General features: G+C 48.5%; 1 long non-coding RNA gene and 1 other non-coding gene across 2 annotated transcripts in view; both read right to left on the bottom strand.

The window, feature by feature from the left end:
* Window positions 1–21,058, bottom strand: part of LOC126474986 (uncharacterized) — a 490,806-nt gene that overhangs the window by 22,664 nt on the left and 447,084 nt on the right. The window lies entirely within an intron of this gene.
* On the bottom strand, window positions 4,965–5,119 carry LOC126476470 (5.8S ribosomal RNA). Its single transcript, XR_007587002.1, has one exon. It is a non-coding gene; the product is annotated as a 5.8S ribosomal RNA (ribosomal RNA).

Genomic DNA, 21,058 nt, shown 5'->3' with positions numbered 1-21,058 from the left:
CCATGATAAACTTATGTATATAGAAAGGAAGAAAACACAAATATGAAAGACAAGGAAAGACAGAGAAGAATAAAGGCGGAATTCCTCCTGTTGATAGGCCCCAGGAGTCGGGGCAGAAGAATAACCAGCAACCTAGCCGACGCCGGCTCGTGGCATCAGCCTTTGCGCCGTCATCCGCTCGTAGATGCGGTAACTTGTGCATCAGCTCCGCAGTACTCTGGTGCTGAGTACCGCCAGTTCACGGGGTCGAAAGCCTAACTCAAAGAGGTCCCTCGCCGACGCTGGAGACCATGTGCCGCTCCAATTCAACGTTGTGGTGGACACTGTCACCTCCTCGACGTCACAGTGCAGATTGGAGATGGCACGCCAGATGGACGGCGTGTCGTAATAGGCCGCCTTTTGGGAGTGACACCAGTCGAGTCGAAGATGGTCTCCGACTACCTGGGCGTCGATCACGCGGGCGATGCCGTCTTTAACCGCCACCACTTCAGGCTTGCGGATTCCCTCAGGTGTGCGGAGGTGGGGCTCCACTGAGACATTTAAGCCCCTCTGCACGAGTCCGCGAGCGACATAACGCACGATTGTCTGACTCGGGACCTGTGCATCCTGAAGCAAGCCTGTAGTACATGGTTGGTGGTCTCCACGGCCTGGCAGCCCACGCGACATCTGGTGCCCGCCTCCCGCCCCCGACTGCACCGTGCCCTCGTCGGGAGGCGTTGATGTGAGCGCAGAGAGCGTCGATGTAGTCACGCCCAGATAGCAGTCGACTGGTGTCGGCGACCCATTGATGCTGCCCTTTGACGGCGGCAGAAGATGAAAGCGCTGCACCGTCGATGGCGATATGCAGGCGTGAAGCCCCCATTTCTCCAACCTGCGTTGACGACTTGAGGACGTGGCCCTCCCACGTAAGGTGCCGCTCCAGCACCTCGATCTCACGCTGTACCTCAGGATGCCGAGGGCCCCCTGGGCAACAGGAGCGTGGAAGTAGCCCAGGGGGGTTTCCACCAGAAGGTGGAACCAACTCCTGACGGCGGCCCTGATGGTGACGTCCACTGATTTCAGAACGCCCAATCAGGTCCGACTGAGGGCCAGCCCATGGTACAGGCCAGGGAGAAGTACATTGGTGGGAGCATGGAGGTGCTGTTGCGGCTTCAGCGGAGCTCGGGAGATGATGTCGAGTTGCTCCCACAGGTGGCGTCGGGGGTTGAAGATGCAGCGACCCGTGGTGGAAAATTGCAGCGCCAGGTACCAGAAGGTTTCACCCACACGTAGGGCAGGCATGGTGGTGTTGCCTGCCTTGAAGGTGACGTCGCCCTCCACCTTCACCTTCTTTTTGCGTCCAGACACGACCAAGGCGAGGGTGAAACACTTCCGGGCGTTGATCTAAAACCCCAGGTGTGCGAGGGCTGCAACGGCTGCATCAATGAGGGACTGCAAGCCCCTCAGGGTCGACACAAACAGCAGGACGTCATCTGCAAAGGCTGCAGCGTTGACTCTGCGACAGAGTATCCGAACTCCACAAAGCTGAAAAGGAGGGGGGAGAGGGGAGTGCCCTGATGGACGCCCCATGCTGGCTGCACAGACACACCCACGCTGGTGCCGCCCGCTATCACTGTCGTGCTGCCCTCGTAGCACTGCTCGACGTATGCGATAAAGCAATCCGGCAGGCCATGAGCCTTCAGCACTGCACGAAGGGCAGCATAATCCACTATATCAAATGCTTTAGAAACGTCGATCGGCGCCACAAAGACAGAGTGGCAGGAGCGGACTGTGTCGGTGAGAGCAGTGTCCAGGATGAAGGTGTTCTCCAACATCCCAACCCAGTTGATGAAGGCCCGCTGACGTTCGTCCACAGCACATGTGCGCATCAGGCGCGACGCAAGAACCTTGCGGAAGGTCTGCACCAGCACCAAGCAGACCGTAATGGGACCTTAAGAGAGACATAGTTACTCCCGCCGTTTACCCGGACTTGCTTGAATTTATTCACGTTCACATTCAGAGCACTGGGCAGAAATCACATTGCATCATCACCCGCTAGGGCCATCGAAATGCTTTGTTTTAATTAGACAGTCGGATTCCCACAGTCCGTGTCAGTTCTGAGTTGATTGTTGAAAGGCAGCTGAAGAGAATCCACGCACCCGCACGCCCACGGAGGAGCACACTAAGGCGGACACGGCCTGGCAGCAGGGAACATCTGTGGGAGGCCAAGGCATAGGACCGAGGTCGCATCCTGCACACAGGTTGAAGTACCGGGGCGCGAACGACGCGCAGGAGCGCATTCTGCACCACTGGTCAGCACGAGGGCAACCAATGGCGAGAGCAGACACGCCTGCGCCAAGCGCCCGCACTTACAGGCACCCCAATGGCACTCACCTCGCCCAGGCCCAGCACATTAGCGCTGACCCACTTCCCGACCAAGCCCAACACGCCCCGATCCTCAGAGCCAATCCTTATCCCGAGGTTACGGATCCAATTTGCCGACTTCCCTTACCTACATTTTTCTATTGACTAGAGGCTCTTCACCTTTTAGACCTGCTGCGGATATGAGTACAAACCGGCGCGACAACTCCACATGGCCCTCTCCCAGATTTTCAAGGTCCGAGGGGAAGATCGGGACACCGCCGCAACTGCGGTGCTCTTCGCGTTCCAAATCCTATCAGCCTGCTAGAGGATTCCAGGGAACTGGACGCTTATGCAGAAAATAATACACTTCCCCGATCTCCCGATGGCGTCTCCGGGTCCTTTTGGGCTACATCTCTAAAAGAGGGGCCCGACTTGTATCGGTTCCTCTGCTGGGTTCTGGAATAGGAACTGGACTCCCTTTCGCCCAATGGGGGCCAGCATAAAGTGCATCATACTATGATGGCCCCCAACAACATCGGATTTCTCCTAGGGCTTAAGTTCGACTGACTCGTGTGCATGAAATCATTCTCCGCGTCAGCCCTCCAGGGCCTCGCTGGAGTATTTGCTACTACCACCAAGATCTGCACCGACGGTGGCTCCAGGCAGGCTCACGCCCAGACCTTTCTGCGCCCACCGCCACAACCCTCCTACTTGTCAGGGCTTCGCGGCTGGCCGCGAGGACCGGCCATGACTGCGAGACTGCGGCCGAGTATAGGCACGACGTTTCAGCGCATTCCATTTTCAGGGCTAGTTGCTTCGGCAGGTGATCTGTTACAGACTCATTAGCGGATTCCGACTTCGATGGCCAATGTCCTGCTGTCTTAAGCAACCAACGCCTTTCATGGTTTCCCAATAGCGTCGATTTGGGTGCCTTAAATTGGCGTTTGGATCATTCCACAGCGCCAGTTCGGCTTAGCAAAAGTGGCCCACTTGGCACTCCGATCCGAGTCGTTTGCTCGCGGCTTTTGCATATCAAGCAAGCCGGAGATCTCACCCATTTAAAGTTTGAGAATAGGTTGAAGTCGTTTCGGCCCCAAGGCCTCTAATCATTTGCTTTACTGGATGAGACTCGTACGAGCACCAGCTATTCTGAGGGAAACTTCGGATGGAACCAGCTACTAGATGGTTCGATTAGTCTTTCGCCCCTATACCCAGCTCTGACTATCGATTTGCAGGTCAGAATCGCTACGGACCTCCATCACGGTTTCCCCTGACTTTGTCCTGGCCAGGCATAGTTCAGCATCTTTTGGGTCCCAATGTGTACGCTCTAGATGCACCTCAACTCGCAATGAGGACGAGACGCCCCGGGTGTGCGAAGGCTGCCGCTCTGTGAAGGGCGGGGAAGCCCCATTTTCCCTCGGACCGTGCAAAGCGAGACCTTCACTTTCATCACGCCTTTAGGTTTCGTAGAGCCCAATGACTCGCGCACATGTTAGACTACTTTGTCCATTTTTCAAGATGGGTCGTGAAATTGTCCAAACCTGAAGCACCATTGGCGGGACCGATTCTTCCGCCCGAGAGCCTCCCGAGCCAACAGCAGCGTGGGTCAGGTGCCAGGCTAGGTAGGTCCGTCATCCGGGAAAAACCACGTGCACTTGCCTGTAGCCTGAGCGCACAAAATGACGAATCGACTCTTCCAGATACATCGCCGAGCAGGCAGCCAGGACACCGGGGCTCCGCCCAACAGACGTGAACTGAGGGGTGTGGAAGGACAGGCTACGCACCCAGGCTGTAGGCCGGCACCCAGAAGGTTGCGACGTCCTACTAGGGGAGAAGTGCGGCCCACGGCACACCAGAAGGGCCCTACCCCGTGGCGAGTGGAAAGGCAACCGGACACGACCCTGCTGCGGATTGCTCCACGCGGGCGGCCGGCCCCATCTGCTTAGGGTGGGGGCCAGTGGCTGGATGGGCGTGAATCTCACCCATTCAACCTTTCGGACATCTCACGTTTACCCCAGAGCGGTTTCACGTACTTTTGAACTCTCTCTTCAAAGTTCTTTTCAACTTTCCCTCATGGCACTTGTTCGCTATCGGTCTCGTGGTCATATTTAGTCTCAGCTGGAGTTTACCACCCACTTGGAGCTGCACTCTCAAGCTACCCAACTCGAAGGAGAGAGATGCTAGCACTGGCCGCTATGGGCCTGGCACCCTCTATGGGCCGTGGCCTCATTCAAGTTAGACTTGGGTTTGACATGAGGAGTCGGGGTAGTGGACCCTCCCAAACACCACATGCCATGACAGGCGGCAGCCTGCGGGGTACGGTGCTGGACTCTTCCCTGTTCGCTCGTCGCTGCTGGGGGAATCCTTGTTACTTTCTTTCCCTCCGCTTAGTAATATGCTTAATTTCAGCGGGTAGTCTCCTACTCAGAGGTCATTGTATGAGGTGTCGCAGGCCACACCGCCGACCGGCTGTGCACGCTAGCGAGACAGTACCGGTATTCGAACTGCCAGGCGACGGGCGCGCATCGCACGTTGAAGGAGACGCGGCCGGCCAAACAGGCAGCATGACACTCCCAGGTCTCCGAAGAGGGGTAAACGCCGCGCACTTCAATATATGTAGCCAACCCTCAGCCAGACGTGGTCCTGGAACGGAATCCACGGACCGCAATGTGCGTTCGAAACGTCAATGTTCATGTGTCCTGCAGCTCACATGTCGACGCGCAATTAGCTGCGTTCTTCATCGACCCACGAGCCGAGTGATCCACCGTCCTGGGTGATCTTTTTTAGTTTCCACTGTATCTCTCAAAACAGTTGCATAGGCGGGACTGAGGCGTTTGACCGCCCCAGTTCCTGTATTTTGTCCAATGGCCTCACAGCCAATGGGCGTCGTACAGCTCCACACTGGAGCGGACAGGCACTCGTGCGAAAGTCATTCAAAACCGGCATTAGGCGCCAGGTGCTGCAGGCCAGCAGCTCCAGAGCTTCAGCACTCGTACCACGCAAAATTTCTGTTAGTTTTGAGAAGCATGCGTGGTTCTGCACGCACCGCACAGCTCCTGCCGTACAGGTAGCGTGTTGCGCGACACGACACGCACATCGAAAGACCTGCAGCCTAGTCGGTAAAGATCCTTCCGCATCTTCCTTCACCTACGGAAACCCTGTTACGACTTTTCTTTCATCTAAATGATCGAGTTTGGTTATCTTTGCGGTAGCTTTGACAACGACAGAGTCGATGCCGCGTACCAGTCCGAAGACCTCACTAAATCATTTAATCGGTAGTAGCGATGGGTGGTGTGTACAAAGGGCAGGGACTTAATCAATGTGAGCTTATGACTTGTGCTTACTGGGAATTCTTCGTTCATGGGGAACAATTGCAAGCCACTGATAGCACGAAGGATGGCACGTGACTAGTTAGCAGGTTAGAGTCTCGTTCGTTATCGGAATTAACCAGACAAATCGCTCCACCAACTAAGAATGGCCATGCACCACCACCCAACGAATCAAGAAAGAGCTATCAATCTGTCAATCCTTCCAGTGTCCAGGCCTGGTGAAGTTTCCCATGTTGAGTCAAATTGAGCTGCAGGCTCCACTCCTGGTGGTGCCCTTCTGTCAATCCATTTAAGTTTCAGCTTCGCAACCATACTTCCCCTGGAACCCTAAAGCTTTGGTTTCCCGGAGGCTGCCCGCCGAGTCATCGGAGGAACTACAGCAGATCGCTGGCTGGCAACGTTTATGGTTAGAACTAGGGCGGTATGTGATCGCCTTTGAACCTCTAACTTACGTTCTTGATTAATGAAAACATACTTGGCAAATGCTTTCGCTTCTGTTCATCTTGCGACGATCCAAGAATTTCACCTCAAACGTTGCAATACGAATGACCCCACCTGTCCCTATTAATCATTACCTCGGGTTCTGAAAACCAACAACATATAACCGAGGTCCTATTCCATTATTCCATGCACACCGTATTCAGGCGGGCTTGCCTGCTTTAAGCACTCTGATTTGTTCAAAGTAAACGTGCCCGCCCACTGAGTCACTCAATAAAGAGCACCCTGGTAGGATTTCAGCGAGGTCCGCCTTGGGACACACGAGCACACATGAGGCGGTCACACGCCTTTGGCTCGCCCCACCGGCAGGACGTCCCAAGATACATGCCAATTAAACACCGACGGGCGGTGACCAACAGCGTGGGACACAAATCCAACTACGAACTTTTTAACCGCAACAACTTTAATATACGCTATTGGAGCTGGAGTTACAGTGGCTGCTGGCACCAGACTTGCCCTCCAATAGATACTCGTTAAAGGATTTAAAGTGTACTCATTCTGATTACGGGGCCTCAGATGAGTCCCGTATCGTTATTTTTCGTCACTACCTTCCCGTGCCGGGAGTGGGTAATTTGCGCGCCTGCTGCTTTCCTTGGATGTGGTAGCCGTTTCGCAGGTTCCCTCTTCGGAATCGAACCCTGATTCCCTGTTACCCATTACAACCATGGTCGGCGCAGAACCTACCATCAACAGTTGATAAGGCAGACATTTGAAAGTTGCGTCGCCGGTACGAGGACTGTGCGATCAGCCCAAAGTTATTCAGAGTCACCAAGGCAAATGGACCGGACGAGCCGACCGATTCATTTGGATCTAATAAAAGCATCCCTTCCATCTCTGGTCGGGACTCTGTTTCTTTTTTTTTAAAAAAAAGCTTTATTCATCAAAACCCAATGTTATACAATCAACCCACCACCTAAAATCATTAGTGGGTCGAACTTAGATACAATTTTACATTTTAGCAGCATTTACCAAATCTTCTATATTCTACTATTAGTATGAGCTACAGGAAGTTAGTTCTATGGGTATCTAAATGATCTACTATTAGTCTACCATGCTATCAACTCTAACCTACTTTACTACTAACAACTACATCCTGCAGCGTTACAGGTGTGCCATTATAAAATATAAACCTACCATTTGATGGCCGTGGCCGCCGAGCTAATCCCAGTGGGCGTGCCCCTGGCACTTGGCTGGCCTTACCGCAATTGCTGCAGGTCTAAAGAAAATTTCCTACAATCTACTTCTACAAATAATAATAATAATTTTTATCAGTCATGGTGTGCTGTAGTCTCTAGTCGGCATGGTCTCACCCTCCCCCTGGTCCTTTATGTGTCTGATCGCGATCGGATCGTCAATGACGGTCGGCCAATACACACCCTGGCGGAATGGGATGGTGCGTGATGTCACATATTGGTTTCCTATCTACTCGATCTCCCTTCTATATTCCCTTAGGACCTTGGCGGATACCTCGTTAGCCAGTTGATCGAAGATGGTGAAGGTGGTAGGAGGAGGAGGGTGTGAAATTAAACGGCATATGGATGTCGGTGTTAAAGAAGATATGTACCACCCGCCCACTACTGGGTGATGGCAACGGCGATCGACGGCGACGGACAGCGGCCAATTGCACTGATGTTTTCAAAACACGTGACGTCACGCCGTGGCGTGGGAGCGCGCGGACACGGAATTTAGCGGCAGTCAGTAGCGAGCCAGTGGGTGTGTTGGACCTTCCATTGAGCTACAGACTCCCTTGAAGATGTCTCCCGCAGTCGGAGACGAAACGTTGGGAATCGACACAGAATTTGTCAACCGACCACGGCATAACAGCCCGGATAATTATAATGGACATGAAGGTGGTAGGGTCTCTAATAAGGTGAAAAGTGTCTGTGTTAGGCAATGAGTTCCGTAAGTTAGCTGCAACGTCGTAGAAAAGCGGACACTCGTAGACTACATGATCCGGTGTGCCCATTTCGGCACCACAGTCACACGATGGTGTCGCTCTTTCCCCGAACCGGCAAAGATATGCCAGGTACGGGCCATGCCCAGTGAGGAAGTGCAGCAGACCCTTACTTGGCTGGAAATGTTTCATCCTTAATCTTTCCTGAACGTTCGGTAATAATTGGTGAGTTCTTCTTCCCGTCTCATCCCCATCCCAGATTTCCTGCCAAACATCCATTCCCCTTCTTTTAATTGTTATTTTGTCCCCCACTCTGACCCCCAAGATATCTCTAGTTTCTTCAATTTTTCCCTTTTTGACCCAATACCATGCAGCCTGCTCCCTGATTTTTACATCAAGGGGGTACAGGCCCATGAGTATCAGTAATGCTCCCCCTGGTGATGTTCTATATGCCCCCACTGATCGTAGTATCATGTTCCACTGCACTCTCTGCACGGCCATAGCAGGAACAACCCTTGTGAGCCTGTGGGTCCAGACCCCAGACCCATAGCCCACGATGGAGACAAGAATGGTGTTATGATAGAGCTTGATGAGGTTTGGTGAGAGATGAAATCGTCTGTGGCCTATGGTGATGAGATTGTTTAACACTTCTATCGACCTATGTGTTGTTACCTCAATGTGCCTGGCAAAGCTCCATTTTTCATCTAGCATTACCCCTGCGTATCTAGCTTCTTGACGACGTATAACTGGTGTGCCATCCATCCTAACTGTAGGGTTTCTGACCAATTGGCCCTTTAGGAGTAGGTAAGTGGATTTGTTTGGTGCTACTTTTTGCTTGGTTCTATGGCGCCACTGCGAAAGTAATGTCAGGGCCCTCTCAATTTTTGGTTCCAATTCCTCTCGGCTCTGACCGCCAACCAACAGGAGGAGGTCATCAGTGTAAGCTATCACCTCTAGCACATCTGCACAGTTCTCCAAGGTCTCAAGGAGAGGCTCCATATTGATATCCCAAAAGAGTGGCCCCAGAACTGAGCCCTGTGGACACCCCTTTGTTATCTTCTTGCTCTCTCTTCCGCTAGGGGATGATAGCCAAACCTCCCTGTCCATGCAATAGCTCCTAAGACAGCCATATAACGGCCCTGGACACTCCTTCTCTCACAAGCGAGAGAAGAGCAAAGGCCACCACAGCTTGTCAAAGGTGCCACTGATGTCCACCATGATACCAACTATGTACTTATGTGTGGATGACCAACAGACCTCAGCCACCATGGCGATTGCGTCAGACACAGAATGCCCCGGCCTAAAGCCGAACTGCCTGCTGCTCATTCCACAAAGCACTCGGTGTGTCATCAGCCTGTCAGCCAGCAGCCTCTAGAGCAATTTTCCTAGCAGATCCAACAGACATATGGATCTGTAGGACTTGACCTCTTTTGGATCCTTATCCAATCCCTTTTTTATTATTACTACATTTGCTTGTTTCCAGATGGTGGGAAACTTCCTGAGGCTTAGGGCCTCGATGTAGGTTCTACCTAGAGGTGCTACTAGTTGAGGAGCGAGGTATTGTACCACCTCTGCTATGATGCCGTCTGGTCCTGGGGCTTTTCCTCTTTTAAGTGCCTTAATGTGCACTGCCATCTCGTTCTCCAAGAAAGGGTACACCAAGGTGTTGTTTTGGTACTCTTCTTGCTGTGCTTGCCTAATTATGCCATGTTCTTCTGTATCTTTGTTTTCCGTGTCATCGGAAGCAGTGACCGGAGAAGGACTTCAGCAGTTTCCTGCCATGTCCCTGTCATCCGATTCCCATCCCAGATGGTTGATAGTACCATAGGAGACCTGATTTTTCCCTAACTATTTTATATGGGACGCCCCAGGGATCTGTAGCCAATTGACTCTGGACATACGTCTCCCACCTTGACAGTCTAACCCTTTTGAGTTCCCTCTGGAACTCTTCCTTAGCATTCCTATAGATTTCTAGCCATCTCTGTTTTTCTTCCCAGACGACACTTCGCTGGTGGTACCTCCTCGCCCTCCTGACCGACTGATGCATCAGCCCTAGTTCAACAGACCATGGTGACGGGGAGGCCGCGACAGCCCTTCTCCTAGTTGGTACTGCAGCCTTTACCGCTTTTGTGATGGCACTAACCAGCTCTTCAGCATGACTGTCGACGTCTTCATCACCTTCCGGCCATGTCGGGGGAACAAACTCTCTTGCAAGGCGCTCCCAATCAATTTTGTTGTAATTTAATTGAAACTCCCACCCTATGTCCAAGTGGCATTCCCTGTCGGTGAGCTGAAATGCGATTAAGTTATGATCACTTGTTGTTACTTGGTCTCTTACTATCCAGTTGATCAAATGACCAGCAAAGTTTGGTGACATTAATGCTACTTCAATATTAGTTCCCTGTCCTCCTCCGCCCGTGTAGTCGGATGGGGGGGGGGGGTGGGGTTCCGGGCTCTGTTGGCAACCAAGTACTGTAGTGACATTACTGTTTCCTCCATCTTCTCCCCTCTGCCATCCTGGGTGCCACTGTGCATTGACATCTGCCACCACCGATTCTGTTGGCATGTATTAGCTCTAGAATTACCACAGTTATCCAAGTAACATGGGTACGATCTAAGGAACCATAACTGATTTAATGAGCCATTCGTGGTTTCACCTTAATGCGGCTTGTACTGAGACATGCATGACTTAATCTTTGAGACAAGCATGCGACTACTGACAGGATCAACCAGGGAGCTGCATCAACTAGAGCTGAGCATCTGGCCACCCGGGAGTGTGTCCCGGGGGCCCACACGAACACGCAAGCGTCCACTCAATTATTCTGCAAACAGGAGGTGGCAGAGCTCCCCTGCACGATACACCTCGAAACCCTCTCAAGTCCCAGTGGCGTCCTAATTGCTTGGTCGGGTTCGAGAGAGGCGCAATCGCCCAGAGTTAGGTGAGGAGACGCTTTCAGTGCGACCACCCGTGCTCCCAACTGAGCTTGCCACTGCCGACAGAGGCCTGTTCCCTTGGCAGTGGTATCGCTAGATAGTAGATAGGGACAGTATCGTACATGGTCACTGGTTTGGGTTTCCCCTCCCCAGAAGGTGGGTGTCATTGGGGATACCCGAGCTCTCGCTCATCCTCCCCTCTGTTCCACCTCATGATCCACTATGCAGCCAGAATACCGCCATCAGAAACCAACTTGGAAAAATTACCCCCATTGTAGGGGAACAGACTCTACATGTGGAGAAGCGCCTTTGGCCACCCTCAAAACTGGGTGCCCACGGGGAACCACGTGGAGGCGGCGCCGCCACTGCTGGAGGCGACCCTTTCACCAGCAGTATAGCATCCGTGGTGTCACGGTAGTTTTTACGAGAGGATTAGGGGGACCTCCTATGATCTTCCAGGTTGGCCAGACCCTCATGCCACAGATCACTGGTTACCCAGTATCTTACTCTGTCTAGTTTCTGAGCATATCTTTTACCTCACTTTAAGATACCTGTACCGCCACTGGTGTCCCAGAGACCATGTAGTGGCATCCTCAGGGCTCTGAGAGATTGCTCATCCCCCCTCCACACTCAGCCATGGTCCCTCCAAGGTGCGTGGATTATTGGGGCTGTAGAGAGCTCATGGTAACATACGCTTCACCATATGTTCCTCAGATTTTGTACATGTCCGTGGGGGAAAAGAGCACTAGAGCCTCCTAATTTAGCGCCTCACTTTCTCCATGAACCTTAATCTCAGTGGTCGCTACCTTTGTAATGACTGGGAGGACCTTGATGTATTTACTGCTCCAGGTCATGAACTATTCTGGCCACTTCTCTGCATTCAAAAGCCTCCTCAGCAAAGGTCTTTAAGGCTGAGTAGCTCTCCTGTGTCTGCAGCAGTGTTTCCTTCCTTATGAGAGATTCGTGACCCACTGCTGCAGTTAGCTGCTCTCAGGGTTCTGTATATATTGTGCAGGCATACAGTATGTGGTTAGCATCTTCCTCTGCTCCACATACACAGTTTCCATTGTTCTCTATGCCTAGATCTTGTAGTCTCTTCATTAGGCCATGATTGGTGAGCAGACATGTTAGAGAGTAGGGTGGAGTTGTGTCTCGACACCACTCTGTCTCCCCCCTGTGGGTTCGGGGGTAAGAATAGGCCTGCGGTATTCCTGCCTGTCGTAAGAGGCGACTAAAAGGAGTCTCAACCTTTTTGGCCTTATGTGATGGTCCCCTTTCGGGTTTGACCTCCATCTTTCTAAATTGTTCCGAAGAGCGAACCAATTGGGGAAGGGCGCCTTACATGGTGCACTGTATCTATTGTGCGTTGAGACCTTTAGCCGGCTTTCTCGTCGTTGCAATGGTGTCCCACTCGTTTTCCATCTCTTGGGCGAGGATACGTCCCTGGGTGCGATTACCATGTTGTACAGTGCAGTGTTGCGTTTAGCTGCGACAACGACCTTATACGTTTTTGCACCTAAGATACAGCACAGTAGCCAGTCCGTTGTGGTGGGGCCGCCATGTACCCTGTTGGTTGTAGTCGCCTAACAACACAGGGATCGCTCTACTGATGCCTGCGCCGTTTACTCCTCATGTATGCCAAGGAGTAGATGTCCATCTCCCTGGGGCATCAGGACTCCCGGCAATAGCCATGCTGCCAGGTGGCTCTTGCTGTGGCTGGGTGGCGCCCATGGGGAGGGCCCTTGGTTGGAGTACGTGTCATCAGGGCGGATGTCCCGCAATGAAGCGTGGTACATCATCTCTTGCTGGTGGCCAGCCACCAGCTGTCTCTAAGCGTTCACGGGCTCATTTTAAGGCTAACGTTTATACCCCAAATCGTTCCCATCCCTGGCCACACCATGGGAGGAACGAAAGGCAATGAATGACAGTGACATGTATTCGCCCATGTATCTCTTCTGTACCAGAGCTGATGGGGAATCCTTTGTATCCGTGAAGCCTCAGTTCTTTGTAGAGCATTTGGAGGACAAGTTTGGGGAGGTGGAGGGCTTGTCTAAAATGCGCTCTGGGTCAGTTTTGATACAAACACCATTCTCCGCCCAGTCACGCAGGTTGCTTATTTGTGACAAGTTATGGGATGTTAACATTACCATCACACCACATAAGAGTTTAAATATGGCCCAGGGTGTTATTTTCCATAGGGATCTACTTTTGCAGTCTGATGACGAGCTGCGCACCAACTTAGAGCGTAGAGGTGTTCATTTCGTCCAGCTCGTTCATTGGGGTCCGAGGGACAATCAGGTTGCTACCGGTGCCTTCATCTTGGCCTTCGAGGGTGATACATTACTGGAGAAGGTCAAGGTGATGGTCTACCGTTGTGATGTCAAGCCCTATATCCCTCCCCCGATGCGGTGCTTTAAGTGCTGGAAGTTCGGCCATATATCTTCCCGCTGTACTTCCAGCCTCACATGTCGAGATTGCGGACGCCCATCTCATCCTGATAATCCATGTGCTCTGCCTCCCATCCGTGTCAACTGTGAAGAGCCTCATTCACCTTGCTCGCCAGACTGCAGGACCTTACAGAGAGAACGCAAAATCATGGAATATAAGACCCTGGACCGACTGACTTACACTGAGGCTAAGCGGAAATTTGAATGGCTACATCCGGTGTGCATGATGTCATCTTGTGCCTCCACTGTCACTCCTGCTCCAGCTTCTTTAGTTGTGCCACAGACAGTCAACTCTCAGCGTCAGAGGACCTCACCTGCCCCCCTGACGATTGGGGCCCCTTCTCTTGTTGTTGCTCCCACACCATCTACCTCAGTAGCAGCACCCACTAAACCACCAGGGACACCAGTCCCCACTTCTAAGCCGGAGAAGCGTAAGTATTCTTCGACTTCTCTCGCTCGAAAGAAATCCCTTGGGTCCCTCCCTTCCCAGGTTCCCACCAGCGGCACAGCACACACCAACCAGTGGCTGAAGAAGCCACAGGTCGCTGGTCGTCGAGCTTCGCGATCATCTCCGGTTCTGGAGACTGACACCAATAAGCCCTCTCAACAACAGCAACCGAAGGAACAGGGAGAGAAAACGACACTGAAGACCCGTAAGACCAATGCACCTGTGGTGGCTTCTACTCTACCACTACCTACAAGCTCTGCATCTGAGGATGATGTGGAGATTCTTGCATCCGCTGAGGACCTCGCTCTCGGCGGTCCCTCAGACGCAATGGAAAGCATTTGCACGGGTGCTACATCGGAGGCAGCAGGTGACCCAGCGGCGTAATCTGCCTTCCCAGTCCTGTTACGCCTTTCTCGGACATGGACGACATCATCCTCCAGTGGAACTGCAGCAGTTTCTTCCATCATCTAGCTGACCTCCGACAACTTATCAGCCTTCACCCTTTCTTCTGAATTGCTCTTCAGGAAACTTGATTTCCAGCAATGCGAACCCCCACCCTCCGTGGCTATTGGGGTTATTATAAGAACCGAGCAGCTTATGAAAGGGTGTCTGGTGGCGTCTGTATCTATGTCCTTAACTCTCTTCACAGGGAGCCCGTCCCTCTACAAACTGCTTTAGAGGCTATCGCTGTTAGGATGTGGACGCCACAGGCTATCACCGTCTGCAGTCTTTACCTTCCACCGGATGGGGATGTCGCGCAGCATGAGCTGGCTGCGCTGCTAGCCCAATTGCCGTCACCTTTCTTGTTACTGGGCGACTTCAACGCCCATAATCCTCTGTGGGGTGGGTCAGTGGCAACAGGTCGAGGCACCACCATTGAGAATTTATTGGCACAGCTCGATCTTTAGCTTTTAAATGATGGTTCCTTCACACACTTCAGCGTGGCGCATGGCACGCTTTCCGCCATCGACCTTTCAATCTGTAGCCCTCGCCTCTTACTGTCTGTCCAATGGAGGGTGTACGACAACCTGTGTGGCAGTGACCACTTTCCGATACACTGCCACAACGTCACTCTTCTGGGCACCCCAGCAGATGGGCTATGAATAAGGCTTATAATGGATTATACTGTAAATGATGAAAGTATGTGAATGCAGCTTGCCGCTAACTTGGTGTAATGTCTCTCACACATAAACCTGTACAGTAAAGTAAGGGCCTCCTGTTTTATCTTTAGGCTGATCCGTGATAAGACAGGCAAACAATTATACTAATGGAGGATTCTGCGTATTTTCTCTAATTTCATTCGCTCTCTCTCTCTCTCTCTCTCTCTCTCTCTGTACTTTATCTATATACAATTTTAGATATAATATTTCATTACGTGAACTCAGCCCAATAGAATCTCTGGTGGAGCCCTTCGTCTTAATATTCAGCGGCTGGCTTGCTGTAAAAGATCTTTATATCTATTATTATTGTTAAGCGCTGCATTCAGTTGGGAAAATCGATCGTTTGAACAATTCGTTCATTTTACGACAGATTTAGAATTTCAGATGTGTCCGAAGCCTTTTTGGACGATTTTATAAAATCTCGGTGATTGCAGGCTCTCTTCGTCACAACTGAAACTTCCCCACTAATTACAGGGCCAAGACAATCATCAATGATTCAGACAGAGAACTCATTCGTCATTCACTCTAGAATAAAAGGGTCACAAACCTTATTTCTGAGGAAAATTGTATATTCAATCCATCTCCATTACATGTTCCGTTTTCTGTTGATTCCCAGTCTTACTTAATTTGCGTTTACAATTTTTCTCTCTCTTCAAATAACCCGCTAGTGGCACAAACGTTAATAGCTCGCTTTAGCGAGAAGAAGAGCAAATATGTCTCTTTTAGCAACCCGACAATCTTCCAACAGATACTTCCGAAGCTGTCCTAGTTATCCATCTATATTAACCATGGAGAATAGATATATGTATCTCTGTTATTCCAAAGAATAAACGTACTAGAAAAATACCTTGGCGTCGACGAGCTGTCGGCACATATATTACTAGAAAATCCGATCAGATACTTTTCAAAAGTGAATAAATGTGGATGATTTGATTGACCATTATTAATTATTGCGTGGTGGAGGATAATTTTCCGTGGGGAGATTACAATGCCCCTCGCAGCGAGCGAAGTTTGTGAGCTCAATTTTGATTTACCGAACACACTTCGCGAGCTATCTATTAGTGTGGATAACCCGGAAGTGATGGTTGTCAGTCCTCCGACTGAAAAAGAATATTATGTTTAAGACAGACGAAGGAAAGAAATGTTGAAAACAGAAGAAATGAAGAGACAGTTACCGCGGCTGTATTGCTTTTACGTGCTTCTAGGTGTTATGTTTGCTGTGCACAACCAAGGAAGATGATCTTTCATGAAACTGTTATCAGGTTCTACCCATTCGGGAACTTTCTTAAGCAGGGAAACCTTGGAAAACCTCTTAAGCCTAGACCCCCAGCCTACGGTACATAGAAGATAGGAAAGCCTATAGAAGAAAAAAAAATAATTTTGAAATAGATCTCTAAAGGAAAGACAGGGATCAATTTATATCACGATTTGGAGAAGAGTGATTTGTGCCTCTGGCAAAAAAAAAAAAAAAAAAAAAAAACATTTTACAATAAATAACGTGAATTTTCGTTTTACAATCTTGTTCCTAGGACAATATCTTGAGGTGCTAAAACTCCCCCGGGTCTTGCATGTCCCCGACGTCCACATTTGTAGTCGGTCTTCTATGTGGCCCAGTTTGTAGTCAGTCTTCTACGCGGCCCACAATGGGAAGAGTAGAAGGGACAGGGATACTCGAATTCACATGTAACATTCATTCCAAAAGAATTAGCAATGACCAAAAGGGAAACTCTTCCTGTAAGAGAACTGGTTAGGTTGCACCGTCCAAGATTCTCATTTTTGAAAGCAAAATCCTTATGGCTTCATGGATCCTTTTTGTTACGACGTACTTCAAGGAATTTAGCCATTAACTAATGATGTTGCCAAAAGCATCGTCATATTTACTCTCGTTTGAATACTCTTTTTGACTTTGCATCCCCACTTGTGCTTATGAGTCCAAAAGTTCTGACACATTTTCTATCACTGATTTGTTCTTCGCAATTTAAAGGATTCATGCAACTTACAATAGATTTTGGATTCAAATCATCGAATAATGGAAAGTGTAGTTCATTTTATACAAAGACATAATCCATCATTTCCTTGAAAGTCATATAATTTATCTATACTCAAAAACTTTTTATCCTAAATACACATATTTCTCCAATTGATTGTTGTAATGTAAAAGTTATTAGCATTGAGGAATGCGGATTCACTTCTTTCGTTTATTCTCTGATTCATAAGGCGTTAACACATGCACATATATGGAAATGGATTTTTCAAACAAAATTCCCAAACGAACACGAACCATTAAATAACTACTAATTCTATGAATATTACTTTCTTTAATCATTCATTAATAAATTAAAAACTCTTAACTTTTAATTATAACACCTTTTCTTTTTAAAGTTCAACATGAATCAGTTTACCCTCGTGTTTGATGCGAGTCTCTTACAAAGCATATCTGTGTCGTCTATATCGATTTTAACTCTCGCGCCGACGTCAACTGTTTTGCGCGAGAAATTATCTTTGCGGCGTTAACCGTCACTCACGATTCACTGCCTCAACACATCCCTTCACACGTTTACACATCTAAGCGTGCACTTGAAATTATATATGAACCTTCACTCAGAACCTGTTTTGATTATTCAGTGTCATTTACGGGAAACATTTCACTGTTCTTGAAGGTCAGTTAGATCCTTTATAAATCTTGATGACATTAGCAATGCTAAAGTTCCATGTTCACCCAAACACAGGTGAAGCCTATCTCCACTATCTTCTTTGCAACACTGGATAGTAATAGTTAGTCACTATTTCTATAGTCTATGTCACTGATTAATTATTTCAATTTAAAGTTTTCTAACACTACACACACAGTTTATTGTTATGTTTTTTACGAGCGTTCATCTCTGCCACTCGCAACACCATTCCTCCCTATCTTCTAATCTTCATTAAATTTCTTCCAGTCGTTATGGGAAAATAACCCTTTCATTTTGTTCGATTCCGGGTATGCTAATAGATAAGCCCCAGGATTCGGAATTTGTAGGATAATGTATGGGCCAGTATATAGTAACTCCCATTTCTTTATACTTTTCCTTATTAAGGATGATTTGGTATGTCTTTTGACTAATACCTTTTCTCCGACCCGGTATGTCTGTACCCTCTTCATTACTTTGTCAAATTGTTGTTTTCTATGATCAGCTTTTTTCGTCATATTTATGATGGCTTGTCTTATTTTTTCTTCCCAACTCATCTCAGTTTCCTGAGTTTTGGGCATATGGTCAGTCCAGAAGTTTTCCTCTTTTGCTTCGAACATCAATTCACGAGGTGTATATCCAGTTGAGGAGTGGGGCATGTTATTGTATATCTGCTCAAACTCTTCCACATAATTTGCCCACGCAGTCTGCTTATTATGGCAATACGTCCTCATAAATCGATTGAATTCTCTAAAAATTCTCTCAACGAAATTGCCTTGTGGGTGGTGAAATGATGTTATTATGTGTTTCACACCGACTTGAGACAAAGTCTGTTTCCATCGGAGTCCCGTGAATATTTTAGCATTGTCTGTTATGATCGCCTTAGGTGTACCAACATGTGGAAGATAATCCCTTATCAATTTTAATACAATTACTTTGGCTGTAGCCGCCTTTATCGGGTATAGCTTTACGTATTTCGTACACACATCGAGAAATGCCAACACATATTTAACACCACCTCTTGAAGCAGGTAACAGTCCACACAGATCGCACGAAATTAATTCTTTCGGTTCTTGGACTAATATAGAGCATAATGGGTGCTTAGTCTCTTTAGAATCCGGCTTTGTTTTTTGACAGATTATGCATCTCTTTAAGACCTCATGCACTCTGCGCTTTATGTTGGGAAAATAACAGTACCCACTTATCTTGTCTGCACATTTTGTCGCACCGAAATGTCCCCAGGTTAAATGAGTGAACCATACAAGTTTCTCTATTTGCGCCTCAGGTATACAAACACACCAAAGGACTTTGTTTGGTGCCGGCCGGTGTGGCCGTGCGGTTCTAAGCGCGTCAGTTTGGAACCGCGTGACCGCTACGGTCGCAGGTTCGAATCCTGCCTCGGGCATAGATGTGTGTGATGTCCTTAGGTTAGTTAGGTTTAAGTAGTTCTAAGTTCTAGGGGACTGATGACCTCAGCAGTTAAGTCCCATAGTGCTCAGAGCCATTTGACTTTGTTTGGTCTTCCACAACGGAAAAATAATACGCCTTTTACCAGTTTGTAATAATTTGCCATCCGATCCGAGGGTTGGTGTTGTAACCTTTGAATGACACTTCCCCATTGAGCATCTCTTTTCTGTAACTGTGCCATATGCGCACACAAATTGACATAGTACGTCTTAAATGGATTTTCCTGCAGCAGCAATACAGGGAATTCAGAGTTATTATTTACTTCAATCTCTTTAGTCAAACCCTGCGGTGACCTTGATAGAGCGTCAGCAATAATGTTTTGCTGTCCTGAGACATGCACGATCTTAAATTGGTATTGTTGCAGAGCGAGAGTCCATCTAGCCAGTCTGGGGTGTAACAGTTTACACGTTTGTAAAAACGTTAATGATTGATGATCGCAATAAACGATAGTCTTTGACCCATATAGATAATAATGAAATTTTTTAAAACCCCAGACGACTGCAAGAGCCTCTAATTCTGTCGTCGTGTAAGTTCGTTCACAGTTGGACAAAACACGACTGGCAAACGCAATAGGACAGAAGGTGAGTTGTCCATTTATCTTGCGTACTTGGAAAAGGCACGCTCCAAGACCCACATTCGACGAATCTGTTGACAAGTAAAATTCTTCTTGCATGTCCGGATGGTACAAAAGCGGTGCATTTACTAATTGCTTCTTTATCTCCTCGAATGCTTCTTGACACTCTAATGTCCAGAGCCAGGGCACATCTTTCTTCAGCAAACTATTTAGAGCTGCTGCATTCATGGCCTGATTTGTTATAAATCTTCTAAAAAATGAGGCAAGACCCATAAACCCTTTTAATTGCCTCCTATTTCTGGGTGTTGGAAACTTACTAATCGCAATTAGCTTCTCCATGGTTGGTAAAATTCCCTTTGCGTCAATTATATGCCCCAGGAACTTGATTCTGTTTACTGCAAAATGGGATTTCTGTAGGTTAGCAGTTATTCCCATGGTTTTGAACACGTCCAACACCCGTCTCAGTAAGGTAATATGCTCCTCCCAAGTCTTCCATGCAATAAGCAAATCATCAACAAACACTGTTATCCTGGTTCTTAGTTCTGGACCTAGTGCATAATCTAGAGCTGCTATAAAGATTCCAGCACTAATGTTGAGTCCGAAAGGAACTACAGTGAATTGGTAACTTCTTCCGGAATAAATGAAAGCCGTATATTTCCTTGATGACTCATCCAGCTTAACTTGCCAATAAGAACTCCGCAAATCAATGCTTGTCAAATATTGGACATCCTGGAACCATTGTATAAGTTCGTCTATGTTTTCCGGATGTGTTTTCACTGGAATTATGATTTTATTTATTTCTCTGGCGTCGAGTACCAGTCTCACAGTCCCATTTGCTTTTGGCACGACCAACAATGGGGAGCAGTATGGGCTTGTAGAGGGTTCGATCAAACCCCATTTCAACATGCGATCTATTTCTTTCTGAACTTGAGCCTTTAACCTCCAGGGAACAGGATAGAAAGTTCTACAATACGTTTCGTGCGGCTTAACGTAGAGATGGCATATGTATCCCTTAATAACTCCTGGCCTTTCATCAAACATGTTTTTATACGCTAATAATAATTCTTTTAGCTGCTTCTTCTGATCTTCAGTAATGCAGTCGGATTCATTTAAATTCTCGTACACTAATTGACCGAAATCTCCTTTGACTTGGAACTCATTAATTACATGCTGTTTAGAATTTTGTGCCATCCTGTACTTGCACATTGATCCCACTATTATATTTTCTGGTAAGGCTTTCTTTTTTCAACAAGTCCAACTCAATTTCTTGTTTATTTACATTTAACCAAATTTTT

The sequence above is a fragment of the Schistocerca serialis genome, chromosome 4 (genome assembly GCF_023864345.2).
Source record: "Schistocerca serialis cubense isolate TAMUIC-IGC-003099 chromosome 4, iqSchSeri2.2, whole genome shotgun sequence".
Classification (NCBI taxonomy): Eukaryota; Metazoa; Arthropoda; class Insecta; order Orthoptera; family Acrididae; genus Schistocerca; species Schistocerca serialis.
The sequence above is the reverse complement of the archived record's forward strand: the minus strand, read 5'-3'. Positions and strand labels throughout refer to the sequence as shown.